Source organism: Hyla sarda, chromosome 2, assembly GCF_029499605.1.
Source record: "Hyla sarda isolate aHylSar1 chromosome 2, aHylSar1.hap1, whole genome shotgun sequence".
Classification (NCBI taxonomy): Eukaryota; Metazoa; Chordata; class Amphibia; order Anura; family Hylidae; genus Hyla; species Hyla sarda.
The window spans coordinates 252,692,411-252,714,172 of record NC_079190.1 but is presented as its reverse complement, the minus strand read 5'-3'; the positions used below and the strand labels follow the sequence as shown (position 1 = coordinate 252,714,172).

General features: G+C 42.7%; 1 protein-coding gene across 7 annotated transcripts in view; it reads right to left on the bottom strand.

The window, feature by feature from the left end:
• Positions 1-20,986, bottom strand: part of ADGRB2 (adhesion G protein-coupled receptor B2) — a 571,730-nt gene extending 550,744 nt beyond the window's left edge. For all 7 annotated transcript variants that reach the window (XM_056556966.1, XM_056556965.1, XM_056556968.1 and 4 more), the window contains exon 1: positions 20,252-20,986. The gene's annotated coding sequence lies outside the window, so the exon portion shown is untranslated. The remainder of the gene's footprint in view (positions 1-20,251) is intronic.
• Positions 20,987-21,762: the final 776 nt, after the last annotated feature.

The following is a 21,762-nucleotide window of genomic DNA, read 5'->3' as shown; positions in this document are numbered from 1 at the left end:
CTCCATCCCTTTTTTGGATCGCTAAAGTCAGAAGAAGAATGATAACCACCCACAAAAACGCCAATGTTAAAACCCACATATTGTTTTTTTCTGTGTTCTATGGGAGAAACACGAGATTTGCCACAAAAAAACTCCAAAGTCTCAACATATATATATATATATATATATATATAAATATATATATATATATATATATATATATATATATATATATAAAACTCAACGTGTGTGTGTGTGTGTGTGTATGTATGTATGTATGTGTGTATGTTCCAGCATCACGTCCAAACGGCTAAAGATATTAACATGAAACTTGGCACACGTGTTACTTATATGTCAGCAACAAACATAGGATAGGTGATTTAACCCTTACTCACCCCCATTTGCCAGGGGCGGGGTTTATGTTTAACTCCTCAGGGACGGAGCCCATTATAACCCTAAGGACGGGAGCATTTTTTGCACATCTGACCACTGTCACTTTAAGCATTAATAACTCTGAGATGCTTTTACTTTTCATTCTGATTCCGAGATAGTTTTTTCGTGACATATTCTACTTTATGTTAGTGGTAAATTTTTGTCGATACTTGCATCATTTCTTGGTGAAAAATTCCAAAATTTGATGAAAAAATTGAAAATTTTGCATTTTTCTGAATTTGAAGCTCTCTGCTTGTAAGGAAAATAAACATTCTAAATAAATAATATTTTGATTCACATATACAATATGTCTACTTTATGTTTACATCATAAAATTGACGTGTTTTTACTTTTGGAAAACATCAGAGGGCTTCAAAGTTCAGAAGCAATTTTCAAATTTTTCACAAAATTTTCAAAATCGGAATTTTTTAGGGGTCAGTTCAGTTTTGAAGTGGATTTGAAGGGTCTTCATATTAGAAATACCCCATAAATTACCCCATTATAAAAACTGCACCCCTCAAAGTATTCAAAATGCTATTCAGTAAGTTTGTTAACCCTTTAGGTGTTTCACAGGAATAGCAGCAAAGTGAAGGAGAAAATTCAAAATCTTAATTTTTTACACTCGCATGTTATTGTAGACCCAGTTTTTGAAATTTTACAAGGGGTAAAGGGAGAAAAATCCCCCCAAAATTTGTAACCCAATTTCTCTTGCGTAAGCATATACCTCATATGTCTATGTCAAGTGTTCGGCGGGCGTACTAGAGGGCTCAGAAGGGAAGGAGCGACAATGGGATTTTGGAGAGTGAGTTTTGCTGAAATGGTTTTTGGGGGGCATGTCGCATTTAGGAAGCCCCTATGGTGCCAGAACAGAACAACAAAAAACACATGGCATACTATTTTGGAAACTACACCCCTCAAGGCACGTAACAAGGGGTCCGGTGAGCCTTAACACCCCCCATTTCTACAAAGGGTAATGGGAGAAAAATTCCCCCAAAATTTGTAACGCAATTTCTCCCGAGTACGGAGATACCCCATATGTGGCCCTAAACTGTTGCCTTGAAATACGACAGGGCTCTGAAGTGAGAGAGCGCCATGCGCATTTGAGGCCTGAATAAGGAATTTGTAGTAGGGGTGGACCCGGTTACAAGGATGGGGCTTGTCTCCTCCAAAACCCTACAGCAGTGTCTCCCACAGGGTGCCTCCAGCTGTTGCAAGACTCCCAGCCTGCCAGGACAGTCTATGGCTGTCCGGAAACACTGGGAGTTGTGGTTTTGCCACAGCTGGAGGCACCGTTTAGGAAACACTGCCGTATGAGACATTTGTTATTTTTATTGGGGGGGGGGGGGCGACGTGTAAGGGGGTGTATGTGTAGTGTTTTACTTTTTATTATTTGGTAGTGTAGTGTAGTGTTTTAGGGTACATTCACACAGGCGGGGGTTCACAGTAAGTTTCCTTGAAGGAAACCCACTGTAAACCCGCCCGTGTGAATGTACCCTGTACATTCACATGGGGGGGGGGGGCGCCCCAAGGGGGGGGGCACCCCAAACCTTCAGCTGTGGCAAAATGACAACTCCCAGAATGCACTGACAGACCGTACATGCTGGGAGTTGTAGTTTTACAACAGCTGTAGGCACACTGGTGGGGAACCACTGAGTTAGAAAACAGACTCTAGCTCAGTGATTCCAACCCATGCGCCTCCAGCTGTTGCAAGACTACAACTCCCAGCATGTACGGTCTGTCAGTGCACTCTGGGAGTTGTAGTTTTGCAACAGCTGGAGGCACACGGGTTGGAATCACTGAGTTAGGAAACAGACTCTAGCTCAGTGTTTCCCAACCAGTGTGCCTACAGCTATTGCAAAACTACAATTCCCAGCATGCCCGTACAGTCAGGGATGCTGGGCGTGTAGTTCTGCAATATCTGGCCCTTCAGATGTTGCCGAACTACAACTCCCAGCATGCCTGGACAGTCTGGGCATGCTGGGAGTTGTAGTTATGCAACAACTGGGGAAGTAGCAGTCCCCAAACTGTAGCCCTCCAGATGTTGCAAAACTACAACTCCAAGCATGCCCAGACTGTCCAGGCATGCTGGGAGTTGTAGTTCTGCAACATCTGAAGGGCCAGATATTGCAGCACTACACGCCCAGCATCCCTGACTGTCTGGGCATGCTGGGAGTTGTAGTTTTGCAACATCTGGAGGGCTACAGTTTGGAGACCACCATATAGTGGTCTCCAAACTGTGCCACTTCAGATGTTGCAAAACTACAACTCCCAGCATGCCCAGACAGTCAGTGCATGCTGGGAGTTGTAGTTTTGCAACATCTGGAGGACCACAGTTTAGAGACCACTACACAGTGGTCTCCAAACTGTGACCCTCCAGATGTTACAAAACTACAACTCCCAGCATGCCCAGACACCCTTTGGCTGTGTGGGCATGCTGGGAGTTGTAGTTTTGCTGCTTTTAGAAGGCCACAGTGAAGATCACTTATCGCGATCTTCACTGCAGCCTTCTCCGCCGCACTTTCCAGCCGTCGCTCTTCCTCCTGCCGCCGCTGCTCCTGGATGCCGCCGCCTCCGCAGGTCCGGGTAAGCCGGGCCATGTCCCCCCACTCGCCGCCCGTGTTCTCCCGCTCTGTACCGACTTCGATCGGTGCGCAGAGCGGGAGGAAATGAACTGTAACCCCCCGCCCCCCTCCTGCCATTGGTGGTCAGCCTGACCGACCAATGGCAGGGGATTGGAGAGGGTGGCAACATTGCCACCCCACTCTTATGCTTTAGGCTGGTCGGAGCTGTCTCTGACAGCTCCGATCAGTCTTATTTTCCGGGAGATCGGGTCACCAGTGACCCGATTTTCCCGGATCGCGGCAAATCGCAGGTCTGAATTGACCTGCGATTTGCTGCGATCGCCGATATGGGGGGGTCTTAGGACCCCCCTAGGCATTGCCAGGGGATGCCTGCTGATAGATATCAGCAGGCATCCCGGTCCGATCACCGTCCCGCGATCGGCAGTGATCGGAAATACGGAGGGCGTATGGATACGCCCTCCGTCCTTAAGTGACGGGACGCGAGGGCGTATGCATACGCCCTTCGTCCCCAAGGAGTTAAAGTCCCATACAAGTCAATGGGAAATATATGTTACTGCATAATTTCCAAACGGCTGGAGATATTTTGATAATACTTGGTCACATGTTACTTATATATCCACTTAAAATATAGGATAGTTAATTTAACCCTTAACTACCCCCATTTGTGAGGGTCAGGGTTTTTGTTTAAAGTCTCATGCAAATCAATGGGAAATGTATGTTCCCACATAACTTCCGTATGGCTGGAGATATTTCAATAACTGGTACACATATTACAGGTCGGGATAGGAGGTCGACATAGGAGGTCGGCATAGGAGGTCGGGATAGGAGGATGGGATAGGAGGATGGGATAGGAGGACAGGATAGGAGGACGGGATAGGAGGTCGGGATAGGAGGACGGGATAGAAGGACGGGAAAGGAGGACGGGAAAGGAGGACGGGAAAGGAGGACGGGAAAGGAGGATGGGAAAGGAGAACGGGAAAGGAGGACGGGATAGGAGGATGGGATAGATGGACGGGATAGGAGGACGGGATAGGAGGACGGGAAAGGAGGACGGGAAAGGAGGTCGAGATAGGAGGACGGGAAAGGAGGTCGAGATAGGAGGACGGGAAAGGAGGACGGAAAAGGAGGACGGGAAAGGAGGTCGAGATATGAGGGCGGGAAAGGAGGACAGGATAGGAGGACGTGATATGAGGACGGGATAGGAGGATGGGATTGGAGGTCTGGATAGGAGGTCGAGATATGATGACGGGATAGGAGGTCGGGATATGACAACAATATATGAGGACGGGATATGAAGTCAAAAGCTTCCTCCTTTGTTTATTTTCCTCCCCAACAAGGATTAGGAAGGAAAAACCGGGCAACGCCAGGTACTCAGCTAGTATATATATATATATATATATATATATATATATATATATATATACAGAATCCATGTATTTAATGTTACTTTTTTTATGGCATTACGCTTTTAGATTCAATGCCAAGCTGAGATGTATATGTTCAGAAGCACAGTGCCCACATGTTTAATACTTACTCTTCATTTGTTTACTAATTGAAGCCATAAATCAAAAGTTACCCCTGGTGTCTATGGAAAAGATGCTGTGGGTTATGTAATTTAGATTATCTCTGTTTATAGAGCTGTTATACCAGTGGAAATATAAGGCTGGTTCAACACTATAAAGCTAATTAATGTTTACCTGTCATGATCTTGTTAAATTTTATAATCCTCCCAGTTCAATGCCTCCATCATGAGGTTGGGAGAGATGGAAAGGGGGCGCTCCCTTGTAGCGTATATTGACTCAGTGTGATCCCTCCACCATACCTAAGTGATATGCTCACCTATAGGGTGATGACTTTCTGATCCACAGCTTTTTGGCGGTTGTCGTTGTCAGGGTACAATGAGATGTGTAGAAATAGGGCTGCTGCACTCGGACCAATTCTGGACTCCCAATGGGGGACCAGCGTAGAAATGCAAGAAATAGTAGGAAAAAGGCAGTCTTGGAGGAGCTGCTCAGGGGTGTTCAAAGTAAGACGGACTCAGGCCGGCACAGGACAAGAAGGGACCTGATGAAGGCACTTTGTAAGTGCCAAAACGCGTTGTCCGTATTGCCAAATAAAATATTTATTGTCCTGCGCCGGCCTGAGTTCGTCTTAAAGTGAAAACCCCGGAGCAGCACCTCCAAGACCGCCTTTTTCCTACTATTTCTCGCATGCCTCCATCATGATAAACCACCCCCTGTGTGTGTGAGATGAGCTCTGATTGGATAAGGCTGCACACACCCCCCTCACCACTCCAGACTGCATATCCTGATTTTGGACTTCTGCCAGGCCAGCAGGATTCCAAAGTCTGTGCAGGAGATGGGGTTTTTTTGTGCTCTGGACAAGTAGGGAGACACCTAAAGGCAGTTTTTTTAAACGCAAATAAAACATAAAAACGTAATTGTTTTTTAAACAAAGTACAATAGAAAGATGTCTTATTTACCAAAAGGAGTGCAATAGCAAAACTTTGTTTTAATGATAGTGCCCATTTAAGGTCTTAAAGGGGTACTCCACAGGAAAACATCAACTGGTGCAAGAAAGTTAAACAGATTTGTAAATGACTTTTATTTAAAAATCTTAATCCATTTAGTACTTATCAGCTGCTATATACTACAAAAGAAGTTATTTTCTTTTTGAATTTCCTTTCTGTCTGACCACAGTGCTCTCTGCTGACACCTCTATCCATTTTAGGAACTGTCCAGATTAGGAGCAATTTCCCATAGCAAATCTCTTCTGCTCTGGACAGTTCCTAAAATGGACAGAGGTGTCAGCAGAGAGCACTGTGGTCAGACAGAAAGGAAATTCAAAAAAGAAAATAACTTCCTGTGGAGCATACAGCAGCTGATTAGTACTGAAAGGATTAAGATTTTTAAATAAAGGTAATTTACAAATCTGTTTAACTTTCTGGCACCAATTGATTTAAAGAATCTTTTTTCCAGTGGAGTACCCCTTTAAATAAAACTGTTGGATTTTGGGTTAAACTGCATCACAAATAATTAAGGAATTTGCTAACTATGGCTAAAAATATCTATAGAATAAAGGGTTACATGAGTACTTTTCTTAAAATAAATAATAAAACAAAGACCTATACTGATGAATGTTCAGTTCACCTTCTCAGAGCAGACCAGTAGTGCCGCATGGCAGAGACTGTTACACTGCTGGAAACTTTGTGTCAAATCCATTGGCCTGCCATTTATCATCCCACTGCTGTGTACAACTCCACAGTGCTTTCTGTATGTACCATCACCCAAATGTATCCTGAAAAGAGTGACATATGGCAACCAATACATTTTTACAAAGGAAATTGTCTATTGGTACATTATACTTTATTAGTAACACAGATATGGGCCAAAAATTTTTATAAATAAATAAAACTAAACAGGGTGAAAAACAAGATTCCAAATTTCCTTAACAGGCCAAAGTACAGTAGCACCAACAAATGTCACATGCTAAAGACCACACCTGGTATATGTACAGTGTATCCTTTTTATAGCCTACTTATTCTGGATCCACTGTTAAGAACCTTTACCTGGAACTCTGTATGTATCATATATGGTATATATGAACTAATCTGCTGAATGAACTACATATTTCTGAATGAATCATCTTCGGAAATGTCTACTGACAGCTATCATCTATTTTAGTGCTAGAAAGGGGCAGTGACATAGAAGTATGTAATCCTGCATATTCACCAAAGTTCTAAGGAACACACAATTATGATTAATTCATACGTCACTGTTCTGTAAAGTGCACATATTCTGTGTTGGTTGACATGAATACACATCTAACAAAATCAAACAATTGACATATACCATTAGTTAATGAGATATATTACTATAATTAATACTTTATCAGTGTAGAGGGCCATTCACACCATGTTTACGACCTCCATATAAACTCTGCACTGTGATGTATACATTTAATGGAGGCCATGATGGATGCCATACAGTGACATCCATCATTCCTAGGGACCTGTTGTGAAAAACTTATGTTTAACATATACTAGACCAGTGGTTCTTAACCTGGGTTCGATCGAACCCCAGGGGTTCGGTGTGTCAGTCCCGGGGGTTCGGTGGGGGAGGTCGCAACAGAACAGGCAAACCAAGCAATTGCTTGGGGCCCCGAGCAGAGCCGGTGTTTGCCCGTCCTGTAGCGACGGGGCAATTCCCCCCCATCACTATTAACTCCCTGCTGCCCCGCGTTAAGTTTAAAAACGCAGGGCCGCCGGGACATAGCGCACGCCGGGACATCACTGACGTCCTGTGCATGCGCCTATGGAAACGAAGGCGCCGAGGACCGGAGGATAGAGAAGGAGAAAGACGCGCGCTGGCCAGCTTGGTAAGTGACCAGCGGCACGTCATCTTCGGTGCTCCGACAACCGGTCCCGAGACCTACTGCTATAGCCGGAGCGGTGGTCGGAGCACTGAAGTGGGCAGTACACAGGCATACAGCCTCCAGCCATACACTATATATGGCTGGAGGCTGTATGTCTGTGGGGGAACACTGCCTACATCAGTGGTCTTCAACCTATGGACCTCCAGATGTTGCAAAACTACAACTTCCAGCATGCCAGGACAGCCGTTGGCTGTCCGGGCATGCTGGGAGTTGTAGTTTTGCAACATCTGGAGGTCCGAAGGTTGAAGATCACTGGCCTGCCTAATGTGGGGGAACACTGCCTGCCTAATGTGGGGGAACACTGCCTGCCTAATGTGGCGGGAACACTGCCATTGTTGCGATAATGACATGAGAGCGGCACTTGCCAAGGTAAAGCCGCGCATTTCTGAACTGGTCTCTGAAAGACAACAGCAGAAGTCACACTGATTTGCAGTAAATATTCATTATGTTTTTGTGCGAAAATCATGTTTTCATGGTTTTGTTCTTTGTTCTTAATGGTTTTGTTCATTTTGTGCACCTATGTATAAATATATACTTAAATATATACCTCCTATGATTTGAAAAAATAATATTTTATTTTTCCAATTAAGAAGGGTTCGGTGAATGCGCATATGAAACTGGTGGGAATCAGTACCTCCAACAAGGTTAAGAACCACTGGACTAGACTGTGGGATTCTTAAAGGGGTACTCTGGGGAAAACCTATTTTATTTTAAATCAACTGGTGGCAGTAAGTTAAACATATTTGTAAATTACTTCTATTAAAAAATCTTAATCTTTCCTGTACTTATTAGCTGCTGAATACTACAGAGGAAATTCTTTTCTTTTTGGAATGCTCTCTGATGACATCACAAGCACAGTTCTCTCTGCTGATGTTATTACAATAAAAATGCTTTATTTATTGTTGTTCTTAGTGGGATTTGAACCCAAGTCCCCAGCACTGCAGGGCAGCAGTGTTAACCACTGAGCCACCATGCTGCCCTTAGCATACATCTGCTATGCATGGTTGCTAAAATGGACAGAGATGTCAGCAGAGAGCACTGTGTTCGTGATGTCATCAGTGTTCCAAAAAGAAAGGAATTTCCTCTGTAGCATTCAGCAGCTAATAAGTACTGGAAGGATTACGATTTTTTAATAGAAGTAATTTAGAAATATGTTCAACTTTCTGCCACCAGTTGATTTAAGAGAGAAAAGGTTTTCACCGGAGTACCCCTTTAAGCCTAACTCCTGTCTAATAATTCATTTTAAATATAATGTTTTGTATTTAACTTATGTAACTAATTTCTTTCCAAAATAAAGCATTGGTATCACAACACAACAAATGTAGAGAAAATTTTAAATCTAAAAACTCTGCAAAACCATTTCAAAGTTTTCAAGGTCAGCTGCCATTTATTAGGTCATGACAGGAAGGAAAAGGAGAAGAGAGGAAACTTGATGACTTTGAATTTTGGTCACAGACTCATTTTATTTCCTATCCAACTGTTTACCACATTAAAGTCACACATCTCAACAGCTCTTTAAATGCATAATAAAAAGAAGAAAACAGCAGTAGAATTTCAAAGTTGTGGCTATGCCCATCATAAAACAAATGAGTGAAAGCCCTTAGCTCCTAATATGAGAACGCTACAGCAGTACATTGAGCAGAATCACCGACATTCTATAAGGTACGTATTGAAACATAATATTTAAATTCATTGCATTAACTGTTTGAAATTCATGGAATGAAGAAGAGTGTTGGGAAATATTGCCCGGGGTAGTTACACTGACAATTCATGCACAGCATTACAATGATCTAGAAAATGCACAGTTTAAAGGCGTTAGCCCACTCTGCACAGAAGCCGGCCAGAGCTTCTTACATGACAGTGGGCTCAGCCTATCACTGGCCAGAGCGGGACATGGCCAGAGCAGGCTATGGCCGGTCATAGGCTGATGGCTGTCCAGCGTACCAGTCCCCAGCCAACGGCTGTCCGGGCATGCTGGGAGTTGTAGTTTTGCAGCATCTGGAGGTCCGCAGGTTGGAGACCACTGTCGTACAGTGAGTTCCAGTGCCCGGCGGCCCCCAACAAAGAGGGCAGTGCTTGAACGTGACATCTGTGAGTAGTACCCCGCTGGGCTGATCATTAATTGGGGGGCAGAACAGTGCTGGCGGGTCACATAGGATTAGTTCCCCCGATGTGGGGACAGCGCTGCGCTTGGCTGATAATACATTCCCGATGGGGAGGGGCCCAACCAGTATTGCGGTATGGGGGAAAATTCATATCGTGCAGCCCAAAAAATTCGGTATTCGGTATGAACCGGTATACCGCCCAGCCCTACTTGTTAGTCATTCTGACTGTCATGTGATATACATAATCACATAAACCTTTTTTTCTCCTCACATAGCATCATTCTCTGCTGCTAAAGCGGCTGAGCATTTTAATGATTCATTTATATTCCCATAGTAATTAATATCATTTATTTATACATTCATGTCACACAAGCCATTAGAAACCCTACTAAGTCTGTATTAAGGCAAAACAAGCAAACCTGCCAGTATTAGTCCAGTATAATTAAGCATACTTTGAAATATTAGGAACTTCACGGATCCCAATATTAAAAGGATCCTCCTGGAGCATCATGTTTTATACCCGAAAATACAACAACCCATAATGAACCAAATAATATCCAGGCTCTGTTCACTTGGAGTTTAGGGCAAATGTTTCACTATTTTACAAACTAAAAATTCTATTAGCTGCTCTACAATAATAAAACTTCCACTCACTTATTCATCAAACTTCTTTATACGCTTCAGTTTTTATCTCAAAAGTGACAACAAATATGGCTGCTCTCATTATCTAACTGGGGTGCCTAGGGCTCAACAGTAGAAATGAATCTGGTGTTCACCTAAAGTCATATAAAACTGTTACCTTTTTAGAACCTCAGGATGCTGCAGAAACAAAATAGGGGTCATTTATTTAAAGGAAAACAGTCATCCTCTTCACCCACACTAAACCCAATACACCGGGTTATAGTGCGGGTGAACAGCAGACGGAGGCAGGGTTTCTGACTAATATACATACCTGCAGTCTGGCGCCTGGTCCCTTTGAAATTCGTCTTCAATCTGTGCTAAATTGCGTGCTGGAGGCGGGCCTGGCTGCTGGCTTTGAATATTTATGGTCTCCGGTCACGTGAGCGCTTGTGCCTACTGAGCACTCACGTGACCAGCGACCAGGAATATTCAAATCCAGCCGGCGGGCCAATTCAGTGCAGGTAGAAGCCGAACTTCAAAGGGACTGGGCGCCGGACTGCAGGTATGTATATTAGAGACCCTGCATCCGTCTCCTGTTCACCAGGGTGAATGGGATGACCGTTTTCCAGTAAACATACCGCGAATGGCCAATGTAGACAGAAAATCTGCCTTCGCCACATTTATTACCGTATTTGACTTTTGGCACACAAACCTGTGATTTGCGCAACCTGCACAAGAGGGCATGTTGGTTGGGCAAAATGGGCTTGGTTTTGCATGGCAAATTCCACGTCAACCCTGACCATTAGTACATTACTAGATCACTAGTACCTAACTGCTTAATGTTTACTTTAATGTAAACAACCCTGTTAACAAAGAGAATCTGTGACTTTTGGTTTAAAGACGTTGTCCCCTATCCAAAGAATAAGTGCTTACGTGCTGGATAACCCCTTTGAGGCTGTATCTATGCTAAGTTCTGCCGCACAATTTTAGTTAATAGTGGTGAAATTGTGGGGTAACTAGTGGCAGTACCACTATCAAATCCCCCCTGTGAACGTAGCCTAAGGTAATTCATCAGCAACTTCCTTTTCTGAGTTTAGTAACATGTTCACACTGTAGTAGTTTCCTGGGATCTGGGGCTTGAACACCCTCTCCAGTTTCCAAAGCCTCCGTCCCATAGTGACTTTTCATAAAATGGGCTAATAATTTTGCCAATTTTGCTTGTTTCTCACCCATATCTCTATCCTTGGAAGGTGTATTATCTACGCAAGGTGCAAAGTTTTGTGTACCAAACAGCAACATAATGTCACATTTTACAATTGATTATAATTTATTACAAGCCCTATCACATAATTCTGGCCTGCTATTAGAGGGTGAAAATTTTCCAGAATTTGTGCACCATGTCGCATTAAAACACTGCATATAGTTAATGTCCCCAATGTATTTACTGTGATTTGCTCAAAAACTATGCATCTTTGCTATGATTTTGTGCAACTGAAGCAAAATGTAGAGACATGTCTGTGTGATATTCAGGAACCCTCTAGGGAACCCACCTATTCCTCTGTGGGCCGGGCTGCTCTTCTAGTTGTTATCTTTGCAAACATAGCCCCCTCAACAAAACCAAAAAATTTCAACATGTAAACAAAAACAAAAAAACATAACTACTGATTTTTGTTTTCTTTGCTACTTTACTTGAACTGGTAAACAAGCAATCTAGCAGAATCCATTAAAGGGAAACTGTCATGAACTTGTGGCTATATAACCTACACACAGCCTTTGTACTATGTGAAGATTGTGTCTACAATAATGTTTTTACCTTGGTTCTCTCTGCTTTTATCACCCCAAAAAACATTTTTGATAGCAGCCACACACAGACAGACAGATCAGCAAGGTTTGCTATGCCCCGCCACCAAACGCCTATCCCCTGTACGTCAGCACTGGAACCGCACTGAGGAGGCAGGCGGCGGGAGGATAACTCACTGCGGCACGCACGGGGGATAAGCTAAGATGCGCATGCATTGGGACCTGTGCGTCAATCACACATCGGTCCCATCGCTGATATACAGGGGATAGGCGTGTCGGCGGCAGGGTATAGCAAACCATGCACCATGCCACGCCATGGGACTGATAAAAGCAGAGAGAACTAAGGTAAAAACACTACTGTAGACAGAATCTTCACACAGTACAAAGGCTGTGTGTAGGTGATATAGCCCCAAGTTCATGACAGTTGCGCTTTAACATAGATTTTATGTAATTCTGTTCAGTACTGCGAGTGCACGAGGGTGTACTTTTCTAAATGGACCATGAGCCCTTTTAGAATGATACATTATTCTACAGCAATACATAGAGACTTAGAATAAAATACCAATATAAAATCTGAGTTTAAGAACATTCAAAAACAAATAGAAAACAACCTCAAATATATATATATATATATATATGTATATATATATATATATATATATATATATATATCCATATCCAAAAAAGTACACTTTTTAAAGACATCTGACAGGAGTTTTGAGGCACTAAAATTGCTGATAGGCACATATAGACATTAGAGAAGGTAGTTGAAGCCTATCTGGTATATTCTTCTGTTTATCTCCCTAGCCTTCACCTCCCCAAGGGTCCAAGAGGTGGTGCCTTCTTGTTCTATGCACAGAGCTCACTGTATTAGCAGCTTTTCTAGAAACCCCCCATCATCTCCCCATGATTGGCAATTGCAACCCTAGCAGTCTATTAATTGGACCCAAGTGCTATAAATCATAGCTGGGGGCATAGGCCATAAATACAGTCCTGCCTGCTGGGGCATTAAATGCTTTTCTTAGTTGTGGAAGCTTCATGATAAAGACTTCAGGAATACTTCCACTCCCCTCGCTGACATCTTTATGGAGCTTTCAGCAGTTCTGACACCTCAGAATTGCTAACAGATTCTCTTTAGTGCAATTTTGGGTGGTCAACTTAAGGAGGCTTTACTGTATTCACGTATCCCTTTTGTATTATTTGTTTGTTTGAACATTTTGGCTCCAGTGCAATGTCTCTCACATCAATCTTGAGAGAAAAACAAAGCCTTATGAGGTTGTCTTCACATTTGTGTCATGGTTTCCATTGTACATAGAAAATAAAACACAGAGCTCAATCCAGTAAATGGTGAACACAGGAGGAGCCCTTCTGATCCCATAGACTTATAATGGAGTCTGTTAGGCACTGTCAAGGTGTTTGTTAAAAAATACATTTTCATGGCAGAATTTGCAATGGAGGAACGGATATGAACAATACCTTATCCATAGTAAACAATCAAAGTTTTGATTCTGTTGATGCAGTACTAAAACATGAGGCCCCCAATATGTCCTAATGGCAATTTGTATAAAATGCATAGTTTTCATGTAAACAAGTGTTACACAAATCTTAAAAAGCACATGGGGGAGATTTATCAAAACCTGTCCAGAGGAAAAGTTGCTTAGTTGCCCATAGCAACCAATCAGATTGCTTCTTTCTTTTTTGAAAAGGCCTCTTAAAAATGAAAGAAGCGATCTGATTGGTTGCTATGGGCAACTCAGCAACCTTTGCTCTAGACAGGTTTTGATAAATCACCCATAATCCTGAAGTTATACTTGAGTTCTATCCACTTTCCATATGATTCCATTCTTCAGCCATGTTGACACGGCCGATTCTGTGCGGAATGTCTGCCCTGAAAACACGGGAGGATATTACCCACATCTGCATGATCCGGCCAGAGCTAGGAGCGTCAGAAATGTGCTATCTCGTAGACGGCAGTGCATTTCCGAGCGTATTCTGCAGAAAGAATAGATGTGACTATTCTTTCTGTGGATGCCGGAATCGGGATTTCTGCGGCAGAAACATCTGATGTGTACACAGTGCAGCAGACTCCCATTGAAATCAATAGAACTTTGTACAGCGGAATATCTGTGCAGAATTTTTTTTTAAAGAAATTCTGCATTGATATTCCGCTGTGTGAACAAAGCCTTCTACTGCCCTGCCTGCCTTAGTGTAAGTTCTGTTTTTTTTCTCTAGGGAAGTATTCACTAGAGTGGACTAAACATGGTCAAAACAAGATACAGTATGTTTGGTCAATTAAATTCTATGGCCACGCCACAGACACACTGTATAACATCAGAATACATCTTTTAAGGTGTTTGGTGTGTAGCCATGGCGTACAGCCTAAACATGCACATTCTATTATATGGTTGGAAAAGTTGCTTACAGGGTATGTAGAACCAGTATACAGTCAGATGATGTGTTAAAAAACAATGTTATATCATTTCTACATATCTCCAGTATATAGCCTATATCTAGGACCATATGTTACAAAGTATCATCTCCATATGGCACTTACATAGGAGTTAACAGATTACAGTTCTACATAGTGTTCATCTAATTTTGCGCTACAGTTTAACAATAATGGCACCATACAGTGCTACAAAATACTGCCATATGGTTTTTACACAACAGTGAAATATAGTGTCTGCATACAGTAACAAAATATTAGAGAATCAAAATAAAATCACAATAAACAAATAGTAGCATTACACAAATATTGTTGTTGAAATAATTCCTCCATTGTATTCCCTCAAATAATGTCACCATAAAGTGTTTGATGAATAAATGAATATATTATTGTTTTAGATTATTTAAGAAAACAGTTTGGTCTTGTTTGTGTCCTTTCATTTCTATAGTGTGTATATAGCTTGTAGAAATGGGATATATATATATATATATATATATATATATATATATATATCAGGAAAAACTAAGAAAATAGTTGTTTTGTATCTAAAATAGTTTTGTTTTATTCTATAAACTACTGACACGTTTACTCCAAGCTCCAATTAAGAATATTGACATTTACAGTATTAAAGAGGTTATCCAGGAAAAAACTGTTTTTTATACATCAACTGGCTCCAGAAAGTTAAACAGATTTGTAACTTACTTCTATTAAAAAATCTTAATCCTTTCAGTACTTATGAGCTGCTGAAGTTGAGTTGTTCCTTTCTGTCTAAGTGCTCTCTGATGACACATGTCTCGGGAACTGTCCAGTGTAGAAGCAAATTCCCATAGCAAACCTCTTCTACTCTGTGCAGTTCCCGAGACAAGTAGAGATGTCAGCAGAGAGCACTGTTTCCAGACAGATAAGAATAACTCAAATTCATCAGCTGATAATTATTGGAAGGATTAAGATTTTTTAATAGAAATAATTTACAAATCTGTTTAACTTTCTGGAGCTAGTTAATCTAAAAAAAAAATGTTTTTTTCCTGGAATACCCTTTAATTTGTAGAAAACAAAAACTGGTCAAGAAAACAAAACAAAAAAAGATGCATTGTTTTTAGACCCTTAAGAAAACAAATTTATATTCAACTTCCAACAACAAAATACTAATGTTTTATCTTGGGAAGAGTTCAGAAATCAATATTTGGTGGATGAAGCCTGACTTTTAACCACAGCTTTCATGCATCTTGGCATGCTCTCCACCAGTATGTCACATTGCCGTCGGATGACTTGATGCCACTCCTGGCAGAAAAATTCTAATAGCTTGGCTTTGTTTGATAGCTTGTGACCATCCACTTTCTTCTTGATTAAATGCTAGGCCATGTCAGGCCGTGACAGGCTATTGATCTGATGGTCCTCCATCCACACCTTTAGTTACCTGGCTGTGGTGCATGGAGCAATTCTCATAGTTAGGGATCATTTTCACAGCAGAAGGAAGCATGTACCCTTCCAGGATGGCATATCGGATATGTTAGGATATGGGTTCATCTGATAAGCAGGAACTTCAGCAAGCTGCCATGTTTTGCTTAGTACTGAAGAAATAACACTTGTATAGATTTTCAGCTCCGCTCACCACCACTGGGGAAATCCGCACCACCTGTGCACGGACGTGCCGGTCCCGCCTTCGGCCAAGTACTAATATACAAAAAGGAAGTATCGTCCAGCACTCGGGATGCAATAAAAGAAGTTTTGCTTTATTCAAGGATCATCAGACAATAGTCACAGACAGAGAGAAAGCAACTGACGCGTTTCGCACTTGCGTGCTTAATCGTAGATTAGGTCTACGATTAAGCACCCAAGTGGGAAACGCGTCAGACGCTTTCTCTCTGTCTGTGACTATTGTCTGATGATCCTTGAATAAAGCAAAACTTCTTTTATCGCATCCCGAGTGCTGGATGATACTTTCTTTTTGCATAGAAGTAATAACAAGTATGTAAACAGGGCCTCAGAAACTGTATGCATGTACACATACTTATTTTGACTTCCATATTGAGGTACTAGCACTGGGATTCTGGTATCTTACAGGTTTGTATTGGAGGAACAGGTGAGGAACTGAGGAGGGAGTTCAAAAATGACTTAGGTAATGTATTAAAGGGGTATTCCTGGTTTATACATCTCATATACGTCACTGGGGACACCGGTAATCTCGGTGCAGCCCCCGTTATTCTGTGCCGGGCACAGCCTCCAAGACGGGAACATCACACCACGCCCCCTCCATTAATGTCTATGGGAGGGGGCGTGATGGTAGCCACGCCCCCTCCCATAGACATGAATGGATGGGGTGTGGCGTGATGTCACTAGAGGGCATGGCCGTGACATCACGTCCCCATCACCTGGAACAGAATGCCGGGGGCTGTGCTGAGATCACGGGGGTCCCTGCAATCATACATTTTACCCCCTATCCTTTGAATATCTTTCAATATATCCTTTGCATAAGGGTGCATTCACACCACGATTTGTACATACGGGTGCCGGATCCGGCGGGGCAAACCGGGCGCTGCCGTACCCCGGCCGGATCAGCCCGTGACTCCATTTACTTTAATGATCCGACCGGAGTCAAACGGTGACCCCGGACGGCTCAGTTTTGACCCGTATGCAGTTTCCTGACCGGACCTAAAACCGTAGTATACTACGGTTTTAGGTCTTGTCCAAAACCGCATACGGGTCAAAACTGAGCTGACCGGAGTCACCGTTTGACTCCGGCCGGATCATTAAAGTAAATGGAGTCACGGGCTGATCCGGCCGGGGTACGGGAGCGCCCGGTTAGCCCCTCCCCCTGCCTGATCCGGCACCCGTATGTACAAAACGTGATGGGAATGCACCCTAAGATTTATAAATCGGAAGACCATTTTAATAGGTTTGAGTTCAGGAGTACTGGCCTATCATGCATTAAACCAAGCTCTGGATTATATGTAATACAAAAATTCGGTGGATAAAAGACAAAAAAATGAATAAATATATTTATTTTTTATACAACAAAACTTGCCCAGAACAATACCGCGTCTTGAACTGCAATCTATAGGAGCCTTCTAGATAGCCGTTTAACAAACAAATGTCCCAGCCGCTCTCCATGTGCATTCATCAGCTCTATCTGAGCCACAGTATCTCTACCAGCTCAGCAGTACTGAAGGTAATAAATTTGAGCATGTTGGGGGAGTTAGTAAAATGAATCCAGGTTCACATTAATAAATGCACCAAATGCAAATGGCCAAAAGGAGCTGGTCCAAAGAGTTTATAGGTGTTGTATGGAAATTAGGCTGAGATTAATGAAGCCAGTACATCACATACTTATGATGTTTACAGAAGCCATAAACATGTCGGAATTTAATGGGCATGGAGTTCGATTCCAGATAGCTCTTCCTGTACAGTACAGTAACTGCAAATAAAATGTTTTCCTCCTTTTGAGGTACAGGTTACTTATATGACGGTACCATAAAAATAAAGAATTGTGCAAATAAAAGTGAATTATTAATTCACTATTAGGGGCCCAATACTATACATCTTGGTTGGGCCACTCTGGTTCTGACGGATTTCCTTTCTGCCTGTTATTACTATGCCATGCAAGAATGCACTGGACAAGATCTTGAAACTTGCCCCAACATTTTAAGAATAAATCCGTTTACTGTCCCTGGTGCCAAGTCCTTTATAACATCATATATAGTCCTTTTCCCAATGGTCCTCCAGGAAGTCATAGTTGATCATTACAGAAAAACTGGCCACTGAGACTACTGATTTTGCTGGGTAAAAAGCTGCTTTTAGCTACTCATTTTTCCCACAGCACCACCACAGGGGACAGATAGTATTACATCTGCCCATTTAAATGAACAACTACTTGGGCTGAGTCCACACGAGTAGGGGTCCCTGCCTCCTCTATGTTTTGGCACATGGAGGGTGTCCAGAGGGGGGATGCCCCCTTCTACAACATTCATATGCCCTAAGAGCCCATTTGTAAAGGGGTTGTGGGTCAACCTCTTTAACTGTTGACATGCTGACTTGAATTTATGTCTGTATTGATGCCATAGATTTTGTTGCATGTTGCACTTTAAACCACAGATATTCATAGCATCCTATAATACTTTTGTCAGCACATTAAATATCTCCATTAAAGGCCTCCAATGTAAGGCAATTACCCTCTAGTGACCTAATCTTAATCATTCATTCTTCACTGTAAAATAAGAAAAAAAAATCAAGTTTCCTTTGTCTGAAGCAATTACGTGAAGGTACCTTTGGCACAGTATAAGTAGATGTAGATGACTGTGCCCGCCATACCATTTTACTTATGTGGTTGAGAGACCTTGGATGGATAAAAGCTTCCATTAATAAACTGTGCTGGGGGACCTGCTGCACATTACCAGACACTAAGTAGAAAGATCTCCAAACCAGGCTACAGGAGTCACCCTTGTGTACGACGGACTCAGCATCACTGCTGCTCCCAGAATCATCACGTATAATACAGATAATGCTCAGAAGTAACACACACATGGAACTGCAACAATACAAGATAATGCCATCAAGAGCAGCAACTGGCAGTTTCCTCGATGGATAGAGATATATATATATATATATATATATATATAGGTCTGTAGAAGGAGTTAAATAATAGAGCAAAGATGGATAGATAGATAGATAGATAGATAGATGGATAGATAGATAGATAGATAGATAGATAGATAGATAGACAGACAGATAGATAATAGATAGATAGATAGACAGATAGATAATAGATAGATAGATAGATAGATAGATAGATAGATAGATAGATTTCAGAGGTAGACAGACAGACATACAGACAGATAGATAGATTAAGCATTCGGGATAGATAAACAAGCTGATACATGAATGAATAATGTAGATCAATTAGTTAGGCACATGATAGATGGAAAAAAAATAATCAGATAGACTGGAGAAACATAACTATGGACATGATAAAGGTTTAAAGACAGATAGGAAATAGATGATAGATATAGATAGATGATAGATATAGATAGATGATAGATAGATAGATAGATAGACGATAAATAGATAGATAGGAGATAGATAGATAGATAGACAGACGATAAATAGATAGATAGATAGATAGATAGATAGATAGATAGACAGACGATAAATAGATAGATAGATAGATAGACAGACGATAGATAGATGGATAGATAGATAGATAAATAGATAGACAGACAGACATGAAGGTAAATAGATGATAGCTGGATAGACAGTGTAACTCCAGGGATAGATAGACGACACATGTCCCTGACGGGTCTGTAGGATTATGTGTCCCTACAGTTCCAGTCACACAGAGCGGTAACTATTAAACGTTAGGTTTGGGTTCGTGAGCGGTAAAACTAGCGAAGTGTTCTGAAGAGCTCTGCATTCTCTGCACTTTACACGGCGCTGCCGGCAGATGAATAGTAATGGATGTTGTGTGACAGGACTGAGGCCACCGCACTGTCTCTCATGTCCTCCTCTACATGCATATGAGGTATCAGCAGTGCAATGACGGCGGGAACCATTCCCAGAGTGCTGCCCATCCGATACCACTGACCAGAACCAGGCTCGGCCTCAACCTGACCCGACACGTGACAAAGTCTATGTCTGAGCCAAGCTCAGTGGTCACATACACCTCATGTAGAGACAATCCTGACAGAGGATGAGCAGCGCGCCAAGACACACGACCCTGCTCCGCACTGGGCACTACAAGAATCAGAGATCCACTGCAGATATGATGGCAGCTCCACACCACACACATGCTGTCCATTGCCTGGCACACGTAATGAGCCACCTTGCCCGGTGCCAGGCAGGGGGTGCTGCTCTCTTACCTGGTCGCTGTTAGCAGTACTTTATAAAGGGGGAGGCTTTATCCTGCCGCCTGGGATGTCCCATGATCTGGGGGTCTTCCTGTGCTTTTCTCTGTCACATCTCCCTGGATAAGTTTATTCCTGTGGCTTCCAGCTGCCTCCTTGTGTCGGGATGTGCTCGGGGTGTGAGGAGAGGACGTGTGCAGGGGACAGGTCCTTCTCTACCGCATAGAGCTAGTGCATTGTATGTGTACCAGGCTCAGTGTATCTTCTCCTCCATCTCTCGGCTCTGGATCCCTTCTCCCTCCTTCCCCAGCCTCTCGCTCCCTGCTCCCCCCTCACTCCTCTCAGTGCCTCCTCCTTAACTCAGTGCTTCTCTGCATCCTTCACTCACTTCCATCTCTTTGGCTTTTTCTCGTTCCCCTGCTTTCTTACAGTGTAGTATTATGTGGCCGGGTATGTCTCCAGCAGACGATCCCAGGGGCCTCTGCCAGGTGACGGAGGTTGGGCACAGTCTGATACTCTGTAAGATTCCGGTACAATATGCGATGCGTATACCCAGGTCTGATGTGCCAGCTGTGCCGGTGCTGTCCCTGGTGCCTATGTCTCGCTGCCTAATGCCAGTCCTCAGTCCACAGGCTGTGATGATGCTTGATATCAGTGAAGGATAGAGCAAGCTCCTGTCTGTTCTACACTGGCAGCTGTGCCCCCACTGAGTGTACCAGGCTCAGTGTATCTTCTCGTCCATCTCTCGGCTCTGTATCCCTCCTCCTCCAGTCTCTCCCTCTCTATCCTGCTCCCCCCACTCCCTCTCTTCTCTCGGGGCCTCCTCCTTAACTCAGTGCTTCTCTCCATCCTTCACTCACTTCCATCTCTTTGGCTTTTTCTGGTTTTGCAGCTTTTTATCTTAGATTTTTCCTCCATTGCGTCTTTCATAGTCTTGAACACATTATCATGTAGGCAATCCATGACACTTCTTGACCCCCATGTCTCAAGTACAGTGATCCCTCAACTTACAATGGCCTCAACGTACAATAGTTTCAACATACAATTGTCTTTTCTGGACCACTGTAAGTTGAAACCAGACTCAACATACAATGACAATCTGGACAAAGACAGTCAAGATCTGTGAAACTTGTCAATGGCCGAGAGAACTGACCAATCAGAATGGGCAATTAACTGGTAAAAAATCTGTATTACTGAAGCGTATGCACTGACTGGTGTCTGGTAGCACACCCTACAGTACAGGGAGGTATTACATGTTCTGTACTATTTACCTGTACCAGGGTTAGCTGCTCCATTGGACACCATGTTACTTTTTTAGGGCATTGGGGGAGATTTATCAAAACCTGTCCAGAGGAAAAGTTGCTGAGTATCCCATAGCAACCAATCAGATATCTTCTTTCATTTTTGAAAAGCTCTGTGAAAAATGAAAGAAGCAATTTGATTGGTTGCTATGGGCAACTGGACAACTTTTCCTTTGCACAGGTTTTGATAAATCTTCCCCATTGTGTGTACTGTACAGGACCCAG